The sequence below is a fragment of the Pan troglodytes genome, chromosome 3 (assembly GCF_028858775.2).
Source record: "Pan troglodytes isolate AG18354 chromosome 3, NHGRI_mPanTro3-v2.0_pri, whole genome shotgun sequence".
NCBI lineage: Eukaryota > Metazoa > Chordata > Mammalia > Primates > Hominidae > Pan > Pan troglodytes.
Window position 1 is genome coordinate 41,423,825 of NC_072401.2, and position 16,150 is coordinate 41,439,974.

Here is a 16,150-nt window from a genome sequence, read left to right on the forward strand (position 1 = left end):
AAGAATGGGAAGAGAAAGCCGTGTTCATTTTTTCCTAATGAAACAGAAAATCTGACAATTCTAACCTCACTTATAACATGCTACTTCTAGGCCAGGCACGGTGGCTCACACCTATAATCCCAGCACTTTGGGAGGCCCAGGCGGGCGGATCACGACGTCAGGAGTTCAAGACTAGCCTGGCCAACATAGTGAAACCCCATCTCTATTAAAAATACAAAAAATTAGCCAGGCGTGGTGGCATGCGCCTGTAATCCCAGCTACTCAGAAGCCTGAGGCAGGAGAATCGCTTGAACCCGGGAGGCGGAAGTTGCAGTGAGCCAAGATCATGCCACTGCGCTCCAGCCTGGGTGACAGTGCGAGACTCCATCTCAAAAAAAAAAAGAAAAGAAAAGAAAAAGAAAAACATGTTACTTCCCCAACAATCGTGCAAATGGATTCTAAGGCAATAAAATCATTAATAAGATAAAATAGTTTAAGTAGGCAAAACAGATGCCATATGTAACCTATAACCTAAAGTCGGCATACCCCTCGGGCTCTCCTATTACAGGACTTCTACTAGACGTAATTCTAAGAAGCGTGATACACTCATTTACAAGCCACAGGAGATTGCAAAATCAATTAGAAAGAGGGCACAGCTACAGCAAGTAGTTGTAACTAAAAATCAGACAGAACCCTGCAAACACCATAACCATCATTTATTACTATTGCCATTGTTACTGCCAACATTTATATACTGTTGACTCTTATGCCAGGTTCTTCTCTGTGTCTTACATGCATTAACTCTACTTCAGATAGGGACAAGCAGAATTTCACATTTCACTTATCCCCTGGGCATCACTGTATTACCATACAGCACACTCAGTTCTGCTATAACGCTTGTGTTTTTTCAAGAGAACAATTTGAGTGTAACTCGAATTTCATGTTTCTTTATGCATGATTTCACTGCAAGAATACTAGGTTATCGCAGAAGGCTGCACTTGGGCCAAAACCAGCTGCATATAGTTACACAGAATGAACACAGTCCATGCCTCAAACATCTACCAGTGACTTCGGTTTCCACCAGTGTGCTATGAGCCACACCAAGCCATATCTGGTATCCCGACTCCATCTGATTTCAGGTAATCCGTCTGCCACCACTTCACAATAACTCCTAAGTCGCAACCCTTCTAAAGCACGAGTTCACAAGCAAATGTCAGGACTTTTTCGAGTTGAAGTACCATATTTATTGCACTATTTATGTATTTAACCACTTAGTATGTGAAAAATTTGTGCAACAGTATTTATTCAGTTCCCATCCCTTTTTAATGTGTCACTGATAGTTTTTTGAGTATTGTGTCCCCAACTGCATTCCTCTCCTAAGCACTGTGAGTTTTACTGCAGGATTCTGCATAATGTGGTTTTTAAGAACACATAGATCATTTTATCAGAATTGACTACATAATAACTAGTGTTTATAAAAGATACTTGTTATTTATCCAGAAGGGGTGAAATTGTGATTTTCATATTTTGTCATTATGTTTAAGAGGACAGCAACATATTGCAATGCAATTTAAAAAAGATTGTCTTTCACAATGTTTACAATTACCAACCATAGACACTTAAGGGTCAGCTTCAGTTACATGATAAATTTATTTATGTAAGATTCCCTAAAGTTGTTAAAGGAGGTATTACAGGACCATTTTGGACAGATCAAGATGACGGTGTTATAAAGATAGATTCTTGCAGACAAGACAGCTTAACCATAATTGCTGGAAAGGACAAACTGAATGGAATTACTTTTCATTCTTAAAAACCAATAAATTAAAAAGACTCTAAATTTTCTTTTAAAGAGTTCAAGATAGGCATAAAGATATATACAAGGAATTTTTCTATTATAAGTAATACTCTAATAAATAATTTTTAAAACACAATACTCAACAATGGATAGTTTTTTAAAATCTATAGAATATTTAATAAAAGGAGAAAATGCTCTTAAGCAGTATTGAGAAAGTAGACTATAATGTAATATACTCATCTTCCCAGTTTTGTTTATAAGAAAAAAGACCAGAAAGAAAAAAAAAAGCCAACATTTGAAAAACTGCTAGTTACAAATGGTAGAATTACAACAGAGTAATTTTTACTTTCTTTATATTTTGCATTAGTGGGAACATCCTTTTTACCCCCACTTTAACGTCACATGTGAATCCAGCCAATAGAATGAAGGCTAGCCAAAAAAACAAGAACATCAGGAGCTTCCTTGTCAATCACAAGTATTAATAGGTCCAGTCATGCGGCTGGACCTCTGAAAGTGTTTTCTATCTCATAATTCAAGGACAAATACAGTCCGTCCCAATAGGGATGTTTAAAGTTTATAAACCCATTACAGAGGCCAAAATATAATTTGCTTTTACAGGCTAATACAGTCATGGATTTAGTAAAACTCCAGTTGAAAGATTTTTAATTATATAATTGTATCTAAGCTGTCCTAATATCTGAAAGAAATTTCACTCTGAATAAAGAAATTGTATTCTGGATAAAGCTCCTTTCAAACAAGATCAAGATTAAACAAATACAAAGAGGGATGCATTTGGGCATGCGGATAAACTTCCAGTTTGAGGAGTTTTAAATAGCAAGTAAGAAAAGAGAGATTGATCTTTGTAACCTCCAAAAGAACGTGGCTATATTAAAATTTTCCCAATAACAAAACTGACTTTAAATACTTGCCAAAAACAGTGACTCTTTTAGTCATGAGTGTGCTTAGTTTAATCCCACACACTGATATCACATAAGAACTGAAGGTTGAGGATATACAGGAATCAAGGGCCAATTTGGGACAACTTGGCCACCACACATCTGAGTTCACTCACCCATGCTTGGCTAGGAGTACATTTATTTTATTTTTAATCTATTCATTTTTTTTCTTTCTAACTATTATTTTAGGTTCAGAGGCACATATGCAGGTTTGTTATCTGGATAAATTGTGTGTCGCGGGGGTTTGGAATGCAGATTATTTTGTACGCAGGTAATGAGCATAATACCCAATAGGTAGTTTTGCAATCCTCACCCTCCTCCCACCCTTGGCTCTCCCACTCTCCTCCCTCAAGTGGGTCCCAGTATCTACTGTTTCCATCTTTGTGTCCATACATACTCAATGTTTAGCTCCCATTTACAAGCGAGAATGTGTGGTATTTGGTTTTCTGTTCCTGTACTAATTCTCTTAGGATAATGGCCTCCAGCTCCATCCATGTTGCTGCAAAGGACGTGATTTAGTTCTTTTTTATGGCTGCATAGTATTCTAGTGTGTATATGTACCACATTTTCTTTCTCCAGTCCACTGTCAAGGGGCACCTGAATTGATTCCATGTCTTTGCTATTGTGAGTAGTGCACTAGCAGCGTATTTAAGTGATGTGTCCCTTTTCACTTTCAATTTAGCTTTCCTGGCATACCTGCACACCCAGTAACTACTTCATATAGGGCAGTTACTTTAATAGGACTCCCACTCTCAAGAATGTGCTGAGGATTGAAAGTCAGTGGTTGTATGTGTAGGAGAGGGTGGTAGTTTTGTTTTATAAAATTATAAAGCAGTTAACATTCAGCATACATAGCTGAATAATAACCATATCCCTGATATACAATGCATAGATGTATAGTCTATTTTTGTTTTGTTTTTTACTTCCAAAAATGCTGACACCGATGAAAAACAAAAACAAACCCTTATGTTTCAAATGTGCTTTTGTATTTTTTAGCATTTTCATATAGGTTCTCTACCAAATTACTACATGTTTTGTTTCATTTTAGCAAATAGAAAAGGCAAAATAAACATTTTAATTATGCTATTATATATAAAAATATCATGGAAGAAATATGGAGCTCCAGACAAATCAGTCAATTTAAGGTTTACAGCCTCCTCAGAGACTCTATCATTATATCAAATGCACAATGATTGTTTTGGAAATTTTGAAATTCCTGGCTTTTGTGTCCCACAAGTTGCTGCCTAAAATGCTGCGCATATGCACCTTTAATAATTAACCAAATATTGGCCAGGCGCAGTGGCTCATGCCTGTAATCCCAGCACTCTAGGAGGCCAGGGCGGGCAGATCACAAGGTCAGGAGACTGAGACCATCCTGGCTAACACAGTGAAACCCCGTCTCTACTAAAAATACAAAAAAAATTAGCCAGGTGTGGTAGCGGGCGCCTGTAGTCCCAGCTACTCAGGAGGCTGAGGCAGGAGAATGGCGTGAACCCAGGAGGCGGAGCTTGCAGTGAGCCCAGATAGCGCCACTGCACTCCAGCCTGGGCGACAGAGCGAGACCCCGTCTCAAAAAAAAAAAAAAAAGAATTAACCAACTATTATAATCAACCAGAAAATCCAGAGACTGTGTCCAATTATGAGTATTCAAAATAAAAACTATGAATCTTAATTTTTCAAAGACATGCTGAGATATACATTCACATATACATACCTTACACTGACTCTGAAAATACAGAGCAGTTAGGAACTCTTGGCATGGAAACTACACATCTTAAATTGCTTTAAGAATTAGCATATGTATAGCTCAGGGGAATAAATTATCTTACCATTAATGGATATAAAAAAGGGTAACCAATTTTCAGAGTCTACCTAGAAAACACACAGAAACTATTTTCTCAGGCTCTCTAAGTCACTTCTGGGGCAGAATTCCAATGTTATCTAAGTTAATCTTTGGCACTATCTCATTTCCCTTTGTGCATTCCTCTTCAACCTCTAGCCCAAAGCCCAAAGACCTTCACTTTGGATGGCCTTCTCCCTTCATTGGTGAACATCTAAAACTCTTGATGCCACCATGGGAATAATCTTGGGAAATGGGTGGATGAACTTAAATGATTAATGACTTTTAACTTTTTCTAGATTAGGCACTTTTTTTTGTTTCTTTGTTTGTTTGTTTCTTTGAGATGGAGTCTTGCTCTGTTGCCCAGGCTGGAGTACAGTGGCGCTATCTCAGCTCACTGCAAGCTCCACCTCCCAGGTTCACGGCATTCTCCTGCCTCAGCCTCCCAAGTAGCTGGGACTACAGGCACCCGCCACCACGCCAGGCTAATTTTTTGTATTTTTAATGGAGATGGGGTTTCACCGTGTTAGCCAGGATGGTCTGGATCTCCTGACCTCGTGATCCGCCCACCTCGGCCTTCCAAAGTGCTGGCATTACAGGAGTGAGCCACCGTGCCTGGCCTAGATTAGGTACATTTTTAAAGAAAATCCCAAGTACCTAGATCTTGGTTTCTAAATACTTTTGCTTACTGGAGAAATAGTTGGGTCTGGGCAGAGAAAGTACAAGATAAGTCCAGAACATCTTACTGTGCCAAAAAGCAAGGGAGTGCTCAAATGCTAATGCAGACATGACGAAAGGACATAGGAGGAGATGCTTTAAAAGGGCTCCTCATAGCCAAAAGTGGGGCAGTTTGAACAAAAAAAAAATGTTGACCAGGCACAGTAGCTCATGCCTATCATCTTAGCACTTTGGGAGGCCAAGGCAGGCAGATCACTTGAAGCCAGGTGTTTGAGATCAGCCTGGCCAACACAGTGAAACCCCATCTTTACAAAAAAATACGAAAATTAGCCAGGCATGGTGGCAGGTGCCTGTAGACCCAGCTACTTGAGAGACTGAGGTGGGAGAATCTCTTGAACCTGGGAGACGGAGGTTACAGTGAGCTGAGATCACACCGCTGCACTCCAGTCTGGGCAACACAGTGAGACCCTTTCTCAAAAAAAAGAATGATGTTGATGAACTATAATACATTGGATTAAAAAAGAAACCATAAACCCACAAATATTCATTGAAAAAATAATGGGGGAAACTCTTCTTTATAAAGGATGCCAGCTAATAAATATCAAAGGGAGAGCAGAAGAAAATCCCACTTTGCAACTACCAATGCAATCACTGATTCAGTCAACAATCATTAATAGATGCTAAAACCATTCTAGAAAGGGTTGTTGTAGGACAGAACACTCACACACAGTCTCAGAATATCACCCCACAGATTACCTAAGAGAAAAGGCATCTTTACAAACGGAGAGTTCTGGCAGACCAGCTCAACCAAGTGGTGCTCGGCATAATCAATTCCAGGACAATGGAACAGTAGGTATCGCCACAGTCACTATGTAGCATTTTTGCCAAACATGCTTAATCTGTATCTAATCATAAGGTAACAATCAGACAAAACCAGATTGTGATACATTCTACAAAACAAAGGTATCTTTCAAGACACCAATGCCATGAACCACAAAAACAAAACAAAAACAGGGTGACTGTTTTAGATTAAAGGAAACTAAAAAGACAAAATTCAATGAATGACTGTTGACTCATCCTGGATTGGGAGGGGGGTATAAAAGACAGTATTAGGGTAACAGGTGAAATCTGAACATGTATTCAAGTATTATTTATATATCAGATAATATTTATTGGTGATCACCTTATTATAGGCTATGTGGGAAAATATCCTTGTGCTTGAGAAATACATGTTGAAGTATTTAGGGCTAAAAGGTCATAATCTCTACAACTAACTCAGATGGTTCAGCAAACATGTTTTAAGTGTGTGCGTGTAAAGAAACACAGACACAAAAAAACAGAAGAGATGGAGATAAGGCAGATTGGGCAAAATGTTAACACCTTATACAGCAGACTGGTCACAACCTATAAAAACTAGTAACCATAGTTACTTGTGGGCTATACCCACCCTGTATAAAGAGATCATAAAGGAGCTAATGGTTGAAAAGAAACTGACGCACATAGGAATATAGTTCTTCAGTGTTAGAGCATTTAGTCCATTTCTTAAAAAAAAAAAAAAAAGAAATCCAATTCTATTTCTTTTCTGAAGCAATTAATGGTTCTCAGTTGGGAGGAAGAACGTTGAGAAGAAAAAAAAAGAGACCCGTGGAAGAGGATGACAGTGGGTAAAAATTACACAGAAAAGTTCAGTTCTCCTCTACCCAAGTCTGAAGAAGAGGTAGGTCTTCAAGGTTTAAAACATTCAGCCTGTGTTTCCCATCCTGGTGAGAAACGCTGTGCAGGTGCGGACATTTCCAACAAGCCAGAAAGATTCCCTTTTCCAGATTTACACTGACCAAACACCCTGCCCAGGGAGGGCCAAGGACCTCATTCCTCACCCACCCCTGGCTGAGCCTGCATCAAGGACAGTGTCTGACACACGCACCCAGGCCTACAGCCTTCAGCAGTCCCTGAAACCTGACATGTCTAAGACAGACATCACCCCAACAAACCCAACCCCTTGTTTCTCCTATCTCTTTTCTTGGTCTATCCAGTCTCAAAACTGCAGCTTCATCTTTTGCTTCTCTTCCCACTGGCCCATTCTTCATACCTTCTCTGCCTCATCAGCATCCTCAAGGCCACACAGGCCACATGGCCTCGCACACTCCAAGTCAAAATACCCTCTCTTTTTCTCTGTTATTCCTCAATTTTCCATCTGTGGTGCTCACTTGGCACTTTTTAAATACCTTTGCCACACAGCATTGATTCCACATCCACTGCAAGCCAGTGCTTTGCTATGTTATTTCACTTTAAAAAGCACTACAGGTCCCGCACCATGGTTCTCGCTGTAATCCCGACACTCTAGGAGGCTGAGGTGGGGGATCCTTTGAGGCCAGAAGTTCTAGGCTGCAATGGGCTACAATTGTGCCACTGCACTCCAGCCTAGGCGACAGGGCAAGACCCTATCTCTCTACACTAAAAAAAGAAAAAAATCACTATAATTTTTTTTTTTTTTTAGACGGAGTCTTGCTCTGTCGCCAGGCTGGAGTGCAGTGACGCCATCTTGGCTCACTGCAACTTCCACCTCCCGGGTTCAAGCAATTCTCCTGCCTCAGCCTCCCAAGTAGCTGGTACTACAGGGGCGTGCCACCACGCCCAGCTAATTTTTGGTTGTTTTGTTTTTTGTTTGTTTGTTTTTGAGATGGAGTCTCGCTCTGTCACCCAGGCTGGAGTGCAGTGGCGTGATCTTGGCTCACTGCAACCTCCACCTCCTAGGTTCACGCCATTCTCCTGCCTCAGCCTCCCGAGTAGCCGGGATTACAGGCACCCACCACTACACTGGGCTAATTTTTTATATTTTTGGTAGAGATGGAGTTTCACCATGTTAGCCAGGATGGTCTTGATCTCCTGACCTCATGATCTGCCCGCCTCGGCCTCCCAAAATGCTGGGATTACAGCCGTGAGCCACTGCGCCTGGCCAAGAAAGCAATATGATTTTATAAAGGTGTTTATATCATTTTATCCCTATTTTACAGAAGAATCGGATGTTCCAACATGTGGAATAATTTGTCAAAGGTCACGGAGCTAAAAAATTAATGTTCAGAACCTTGTCTTCTGGTTCTACCCTAATATCAAGGTGCTTTGTATTATTTAGTTTTAAACACTGTCTCCTGTCCTTTAACCAAGCATAAGGTCCTTGAAGGATGAGACAAATTTAATCATCTTTGTGTTCTCTCCAGAACCTGGTAATACTCATAACTTATGATAACTGATTTATCCATCAAGACTCCACCCAGAGACCACCTTTCTTTCTAATTTACAGCCCCCATCCCTGCAGAAGCAACCACTCCCTCCTCCTTGGCCTCTGTATGTTTCCACTGCAGCACATGCAAGCCGGAATCCAAGGCCCGTGGCTGCCACACATGTGCCTGGCACGCAGGAGGCACTTAGTGTTTACTGAGTGAAATGATTACACATGGCACAGTCGGGTTTCTCAACAAGGTTGTCGTACCCTGTTAAAAAATTTGACCTCAGCCGGGCACGGTGGCTCACGCTTATAATCCCAGCACTTTGGGAGGCTGAGGCGGGTAGATCATGAGGTCAGGAGTTCGAGACCAGCCTGGCCAACACAGTGAAACCCCATCTCTACTAAAAATATAAAAGTCAGCTGTGTGTGGTGGCGGGCGCCTGTAATCCCAGCTACTCAGGAGGCTGAGGCAGGAGAATCACTTGAGCCCGGGAGGCAGAGGTTGCAGTGAGCCGAGATCGCACCACTGCACTCCAGCCTGGGCATCAGAGTTAAGACTCTGTCTCAAAAAAAAAAAAAAAAAAAATTGACCTCATTTTTATCCTTATCATGTACTGACAAAAATTATTTTAGGCAAGACTGACAGAAAATGGAGAAGAGAATACAGGTCTGAGCCCCTTTGCATCCCCTCTACTTTGTGTTCTCTCTACATGCTGCCCTGGGTATAGTATGTTCTAGAGCAGCGGTCCCCAACGTTTTTGGCACCAGGAACTGGTTTCGTGAAAGACAATTTTTCCCCAATAGGGTGAGGGGAGGTTGGAGGGGTTTAGGATGATTCAAATGCATGATGTTTATAGTGCACTTTATTTCTATTATTACATTGTAATATATAATGAAGTAACTATACAACTCACTGTAATGTAGAATCAGTGGGAACCCTGAGCTTGTTTTCCTGCAACTAGACATCCCATCTGGGGGTGATGGGAGACAGTACCAGATCATCAGGCATTAGATTCTCATAAGGAGTGGGCAACCTAGATCCCTCGCATGCACAAGTCACAAAAGGGCTTGTGCTCCTATGAGAATCTAATGCTGCTGCTGATCTGACAGAAGGCGGAGCTCAGGCAGTAATGCAAGAGACAAGGAGCAGCTGGAAATATAGATTAAGCTTTCCTCACTCACCTGCCACTCACCTCCTGCTGTGCAGCCCTGTTCCTAACAGACCACAGAATGGTACCACTCCAAAACTTAGGGGTTGGGGACCCCATTTGCAGAAGAGTGCTTCCAAATTTTAATGTATATGTAATAGCAATCAATAAAAATTATGATTCAGTATGTCTGTGGTGGAGCCCAAGATTCTGCATTTCTAACAAGTTCCCAAGAGATAGCAATGCTGCTGATCCACAGAACATTCTTTGGAGTAGCAAAAAGTTCTAGACAGTTATAGTGAAACTATTCCCATTTAAAGAGTATATAACATGTAGATTGAAATGACTAGACATAATTTCACAGAATGTTAATGCTAGTTGTCTCCGGGTTTCTTCTTTCTGCTTTTCTGTAATTTCCATGTATTGTATAATGACTCTTGCTGATGGAAATAAAAATTTTAAATGCTCTCTATATATATACACGCACAAAAAAAACTGCATATTTGGACATTTCCATTCTGCATAGCTCCATCTTTATTTAAGCAACAAATATACTTAAAAGGACTAGCCTTGGGATAGAACAGGTTGGTGAATTTAGCAATTCCCTATATTCTCATTTTAACATGCAAATTAACATGAAACAGCAATTACCCTTAACAAGCAGTCGCCATTACAAGTATTGTTTTTCTCAGGTCCTTTCCCTTAAAAGAAAGAGAAAGAATCCGTTCAGTTGGAATACAATAAAAGGCAAACCAAATTAAGGGCAGATAGAAAAAAACCAGCAGGCACTACACTGGAGCTCTTCCAAGTGGGTCAACAGAACCACAGGAAAGTTGAAACAGAGATGGAAATGCTTTTCTCACAGCAGAGGTGGGATGGGCTGAGTTCCGCAGCAAGGTGAAATGAAATAAATTAAAGCATCATTCACTGTGCACCTGCAGGTGAGGTGGAAAAGAAATGATCCTTGGAGAAGGCCCACCTCCAAAGCAGAATGAGGAGAGATCATTAGGAAAAGGCAATTAGAGGGCACATATTTGCAAGAAAACACTCCCAAAGCACCCGACCTCTCTTCAGTGGAGTTCCAATGAATACCAAGTTATATTCCCTCAGTCGTGGAAGATGTAGCCCAGCTGGTGGGCATTTCACTCCCACTGCAATGCCTGCAACAATTCCAGGGACTTGCTTGGCCACAAGTATCTGGGATACAGGCAGGGCCAAAAAGAAGGCACCCAACCATCCTATGGCCTATGCAGGGCACTCCTGGTTATAGCAGGCCTGGCAGCACCCTGCACACTCTGCGTTCTACTCCTTTCCCGCTTCCAGGTAAGAGTTTCTCACTGCAGGATATGGGTTTTCATACTATAGTTCTGCCCACAGTCCTACCTGATGTTTTTCCTTAAAGAAAAACTGTGAAATTCTCTATGAAATTCCACTAAGGTTGGAACCTAGGGTTCAAAAAACCTGTAAATACAATGAAGCCAAAAATCACTTCTGTGGGTCTACACAGCATTATTAAGAATGTGGTTTCAGGCCGGGCGTGGTGGCTGACGCCTGTAATCCCAGCACTTTGGGAGGCCAAGGCGGGTGGATCATGAGGTCAGGAGTTCAAGACCAGCCTGACCAACATGGTGAAACCCCATCTCTACTAAAAATGCAAAATTAGCCGGGTGTGGTGGCACACACCTGTAATCCCGCTACTCAGGAGGCTGAGGCAGAAGAACTGCTTGAATCCAGGAGGCGGAGGTTGCAATGAGCAGAGATTGCGCAATGGCACTCCAACCTGGGCGACAGAGCGAGACTCTGTCTCAAAAAAAAAAAAACAATGTGGTTTCATATCTGTGAAGGTTAGACATACCAGACATTCAGCTCAACAGAAAACAACGAGCCACTGTATGTCTACTGAATTCTGTGAGTCCAGGGATAGGTTATTTAACTGAAGGAAAGCAAGCATATGCTGAGTTTAAAAATGTGATTACCTGAAATTGCAAAACTAGTATCAAAGGCACCAACCTGATGAGAGAAAAAATATCTGAATTTATATGGACTTCCTTACATTTACTTTGAAATTCAGTATTGTTTCTTTTTTGAATTATTTTGGTGTTAGATAGGGATATCTGAGTTGGGGGAAAGCTCCACAATCTTTTCAATGTTCCAAATCCTAAAAATCTCAATATCATAGCTGGAATTTTAGATTTAAAGAGAGGTAAGAGGCATAACAATGCAATACAAAATCATGTCATCTGCAAACAGAGACAATTTGACTAAATTGTCACTCATCTAGTCAACATAGTATTGAAAGTTCTGGCCAGGGCAATCAGGCAAGAGAAAGAAATAAAGAGTATTCAGATAAAAAGAGAGGAAGTCAAATTGTCTCTGTTTGCAGATGACATGATTGTGTATTTAATACAATACACAGCCTTTTGCCTGGATTCTGGTTTAAAATTTTGTTAAAACACTAAAGGTCTGGGAAATGAATTTAGAAAGTTTGATTATGGACTAATATTAAGTAATATTTGGGGACTACTGTTAATTTTGTTTGGTATGATAATGGTGGTGTACTTTTATTATGAAGCTTCCTTATTTTTTTGGAGATGGATGCTAAAGTATTGAGGGTTAAAATGTCATGACAGGCCAGGTGCGGTGGCTCACGCCTGTAATCCCAGTACTTTGGGAGGCAGAGGTGGGTGCGTCTCCTGAGATCAGGAGTTTGAGACCAGCCTGGCCAACATGGTGAACCCTGTCTCTACTAAAAATACAAAAATTAGTGCTCGCTTCAGTAACACATATACTACAACTGGAACGACACAGACATTAGCCTGGCCCCTGTGCAAGGATGACACGCAAACTCATGGAGCGTTCCATATTTTTCTTATGAACATCAACGCAAAAATCCTCAATAAAATACTGGCAAACCCAATCTGGCAACACATCAAAAAGCTTATCCACCACGATCAAGTTGGCTTCATCCCTGAGAAGCAAGGCTGGTTCAACATACACAAATCAATAAACGTAATCCACCACATAAACAGAACCAATGACAAAAACGACATGATTATCTCAATAGATGCAGAAAAGGCCTTCGATAAAATTCAACACCTCTTCATGCTAAAAACTTAATAAACTAGGTATTGATGGAACGTATTTCAAAATAATAAGAGTTATTTACGACAAACCCACAGCCAATATCATACTGAATGGGTAAAAGCTGGAAGCATTCCCTTTGAAAACTGGCAGAAGACTAGGATGCCCTCTCTCATCACTCGTATTCAACATAGTATTGAAAGTTCTGGTCAGGGCAATCAGGCAAGAGGAAGAAATAAACAGTATTCAAATAAAAAGAGAGGAAGTCAAATTGTCTCTGTTTGCAGATGACATGATTGTGTATTTAGAAAGCCCCATCATCTCAGCCCAAAATCTCCTTAAGCTGATAAGCAACTTCCGCAAAGTCTCAGGATACAAAATCAATGTGCAAAAATCACAAGTATTCCTATACACCAATAATAGACGAACAGAGAGCCAAATCATAAGTGAACTCCCATTCACAACTGCTACAAAAAGAATAAAATACCTAGGAATCCAACTTACAAGGGATGTGAAGGACCCCTTCAAGGAGAACTACAAACCACTGCTCAAGGAAATAAGAGAGGACACAAACAAATGGAAAAACATTCCATTCTCATGGATAGGAAGAATCAATATTGTTAAAATGGCCATACTGCCCAAAGTAATTTATAGATTCAATGCTATCCCCATCAAGCTACCATTGACTTTCTTCACAGAATTAGAAAATACTACTTTAAATTTCACATGGAACCAAAAAAGAGCCCGTATACCCAAGACAATCCCAAGCAAAAAGAACAAAGCTGGAGGCATCATGCTACCTGACTTCAAACTATACTACAAGGCTACAGTAACCAAAACAGCATGGTACTGGTACCAAAACATATATACAGACCAATGGAACAGAACAAAGGCGTCAGAAATAACGCCACACAGCTACAACCATCTGATCTTTGATAAACCTGACAAAAACAAGCAATGGGGAAAGGATTCCCTATTTCATAAATGGTGCTGGGAAAACTGGCTAGCCATATGCAGAAAACTGAAACTGGACCCTCTCCTTACAACTTATACAAAAATTAACTCATGATGGATTAAATACTTAAACATAGATCTAAAATCATAAAAACCCTAGAACCTAGAGAATACCATTCAGGACATAGGCATGGGCAAAGACTTCATGACTAAAACACCAAAAGCAATGGCAACAAAAACCAAAATTGACAAATGGGATCTAATTAAAACTAAAGAGCTTCTGCACAGCAAGGGAAACTATCATCAGAGTGAACAGGCAACCTACAGAATGGGAGAAAATTTTTGCAATCTATCCATCTGACAAAGGGCTAATATTCAAAATCTACAAGGAGCTTAAAAAAATTTCCAAAAAAAGACCCATCAAAAAGTGGGCGAAGGATATGAACAGACACTTCTCAAAAGAAAACATTTATGCAGCCAACAAACATATGAAAAAATGCTCATCATCACTGGTCATTAGAGAAATGCAAATCAAAACCACAATGAGATACCATCTCATGCCAATTAGAATGGCGATCATTAAAAAGTCAGGAAACAACAGATACTAGAGAGGATGTGGAGAAATAGGAACACTATTACACTGTTGGTGGGAGTGTAAATTAGTTCAACCATTGTGGAAGACAGTGTGGCGATTCCTCGAGGATCTAGAACCAGAAATACCATTTGACCCAGCAACCCCATTACTGGGTATATACAAAAAGATTATAAATCATTCTACTATAAAGACACATACACACGTATGTTTATTGCAGCACAGTTCACAATAGCAGAGACTTGGAAACAACCTAAATGCCCATCAATGATAGACTGGATAAAGCAAATGTGGCACATATACACCATGGAATACTATGCAGACATAAAAAAGGATGAGTTCATGTCTTTTGCAGGAACATGGATGAAGCTGGAAACCATCATTCTTAGCAAACTAACACAGGAACAGAAAACCAAACACTGCATGTTATCACTCATGGGTGGGAGTTGAACAATGGGAACACATGGACACAGGGAGAGGAAGATCACACACCAGGGCCTGTCGGTGGGTGGGGGGCCAGGGGAGAGACAGCATTAGGAGAAATACCTAATGTAGATGGCGGGTTGATGGGTGCAGCAAGCCAACATGGCAAGTGTATACCTATGTGGCAAACCTGCACGTTCTGCACATGTACCCCAGAACTTAAAAGTATAACTTAAAAAAATACAAAAATGAGCTGGGCATGGTGGCGGGTGCCTGTAATCCCAGCTACTTGGGAGGCTGAGGCAGGAGAATTGCTTGAACCTGGGAGGCAGAGGTTGCAGTGACCCAAGATGGCGTCACTGCTTTCCAACATGGGCGACAAGAGCGAAACTCTGTCTCAAAAAAATAAAGTCATGCTAGCTATAATTAATTTTTAATGATTTGGCAAAAAATAATATATATTGATTTCTATACAGAAAGCAAATAAAGAATGTTAATAATTGTATAAATGAGGGGGGGTTATATGGGCGTTCATTGTACTGTTCTTTTTTCTATACTTGAAAACTTTTAGAAAAGCTGAAATATATATCTGTCAAAAGCATTTACGGCCTTACACCTTTCTCTCTCTCGTCCTGTTGTCTTGCCAAATTAAATTATAGTCCGCTTACATTGGGTGATTTTCTTTCCTCCAAAAGACATTCTCACACGTTCCCACCTCTGTAGCTTTGTGAGATATAGTCTCTCAACCTGGTGTTTTATTCTCCCATCACTGTCCCTCAGTTAAGAACAGACCCATTCTTTTGGGTCCATCACAAATGTTGCCCTCTCTAGGAAAGCTTTCCTAACCCCCCATCCCAACTTTAGGCGATCCCCTCTTTTCTGACTCTCAGTGACACTCTGCAGCTCACATCACAGGTATCACATTCTGTCCTGCATGGTCTTTAAGAAGATATTTACTAAGAGTTTCTCATGGGTGAGGCCAGAGTCTGGAAACTCTCATATGTGTTCTTTCATTTAATCCCTACCTCAATGAGGTAGGAATTATTATTATTATTATTATTATTATTATTATTTTATTTTTATTTTTATTTTTATTTTGAGATGGAGTCTCACTCTGTCACCCAGGCTGGAGTGCAGTGGCGCAATCTCAGCTCACTGCAACCTCCACCTCCCAGGTTCAAGCAATTCTCCTGCCTCAGCCTCTCGAATAGCTGGGATTACAGGTGCCCACCACCACGCCCAGCTAATATTTGTATTTTTGATAAAGATGGGGTTTCACCATCTTGGCCAGGCTGGTCTTCAACTCCTGACCTTGTGATCCACCCGCCTTGGCCTCCCAAAGTGCTGGGATTACAGGCGTGAGGCACCACGCCTGGCCTAGGAATTATTATCATCTTCTTTTCACAGGTGAGAAAACAGGTTGAGAGGCTGGGTGACTTGCTCAAGTCATAGGATTGGTGGATGGTAGGGCCAGGGTT

General features: G+C 40.8%; 1 protein-coding gene and 1 non-coding gene across 38 annotated transcripts in view; one reads left to right on the plus strand and one right to left on the minus strand.

Moving 5' to 3' along the window:
* APBB2 (amyloid beta precursor protein binding family B member 2) overlaps positions 1 to 16,150 on the minus strand; it is a 401,712-nt gene that overhangs the window by 287,425 nt on the left and 98,137 nt on the right. The window lies entirely within an intron of this gene.
* Positions 12,387 to 12,490, plus strand: LOC112209055 (U6 spliceosomal RNA). The gene has a single exon (XR_002943736.1). It is a non-coding gene; the product is annotated as a U6 spliceosomal RNA (small nuclear RNA).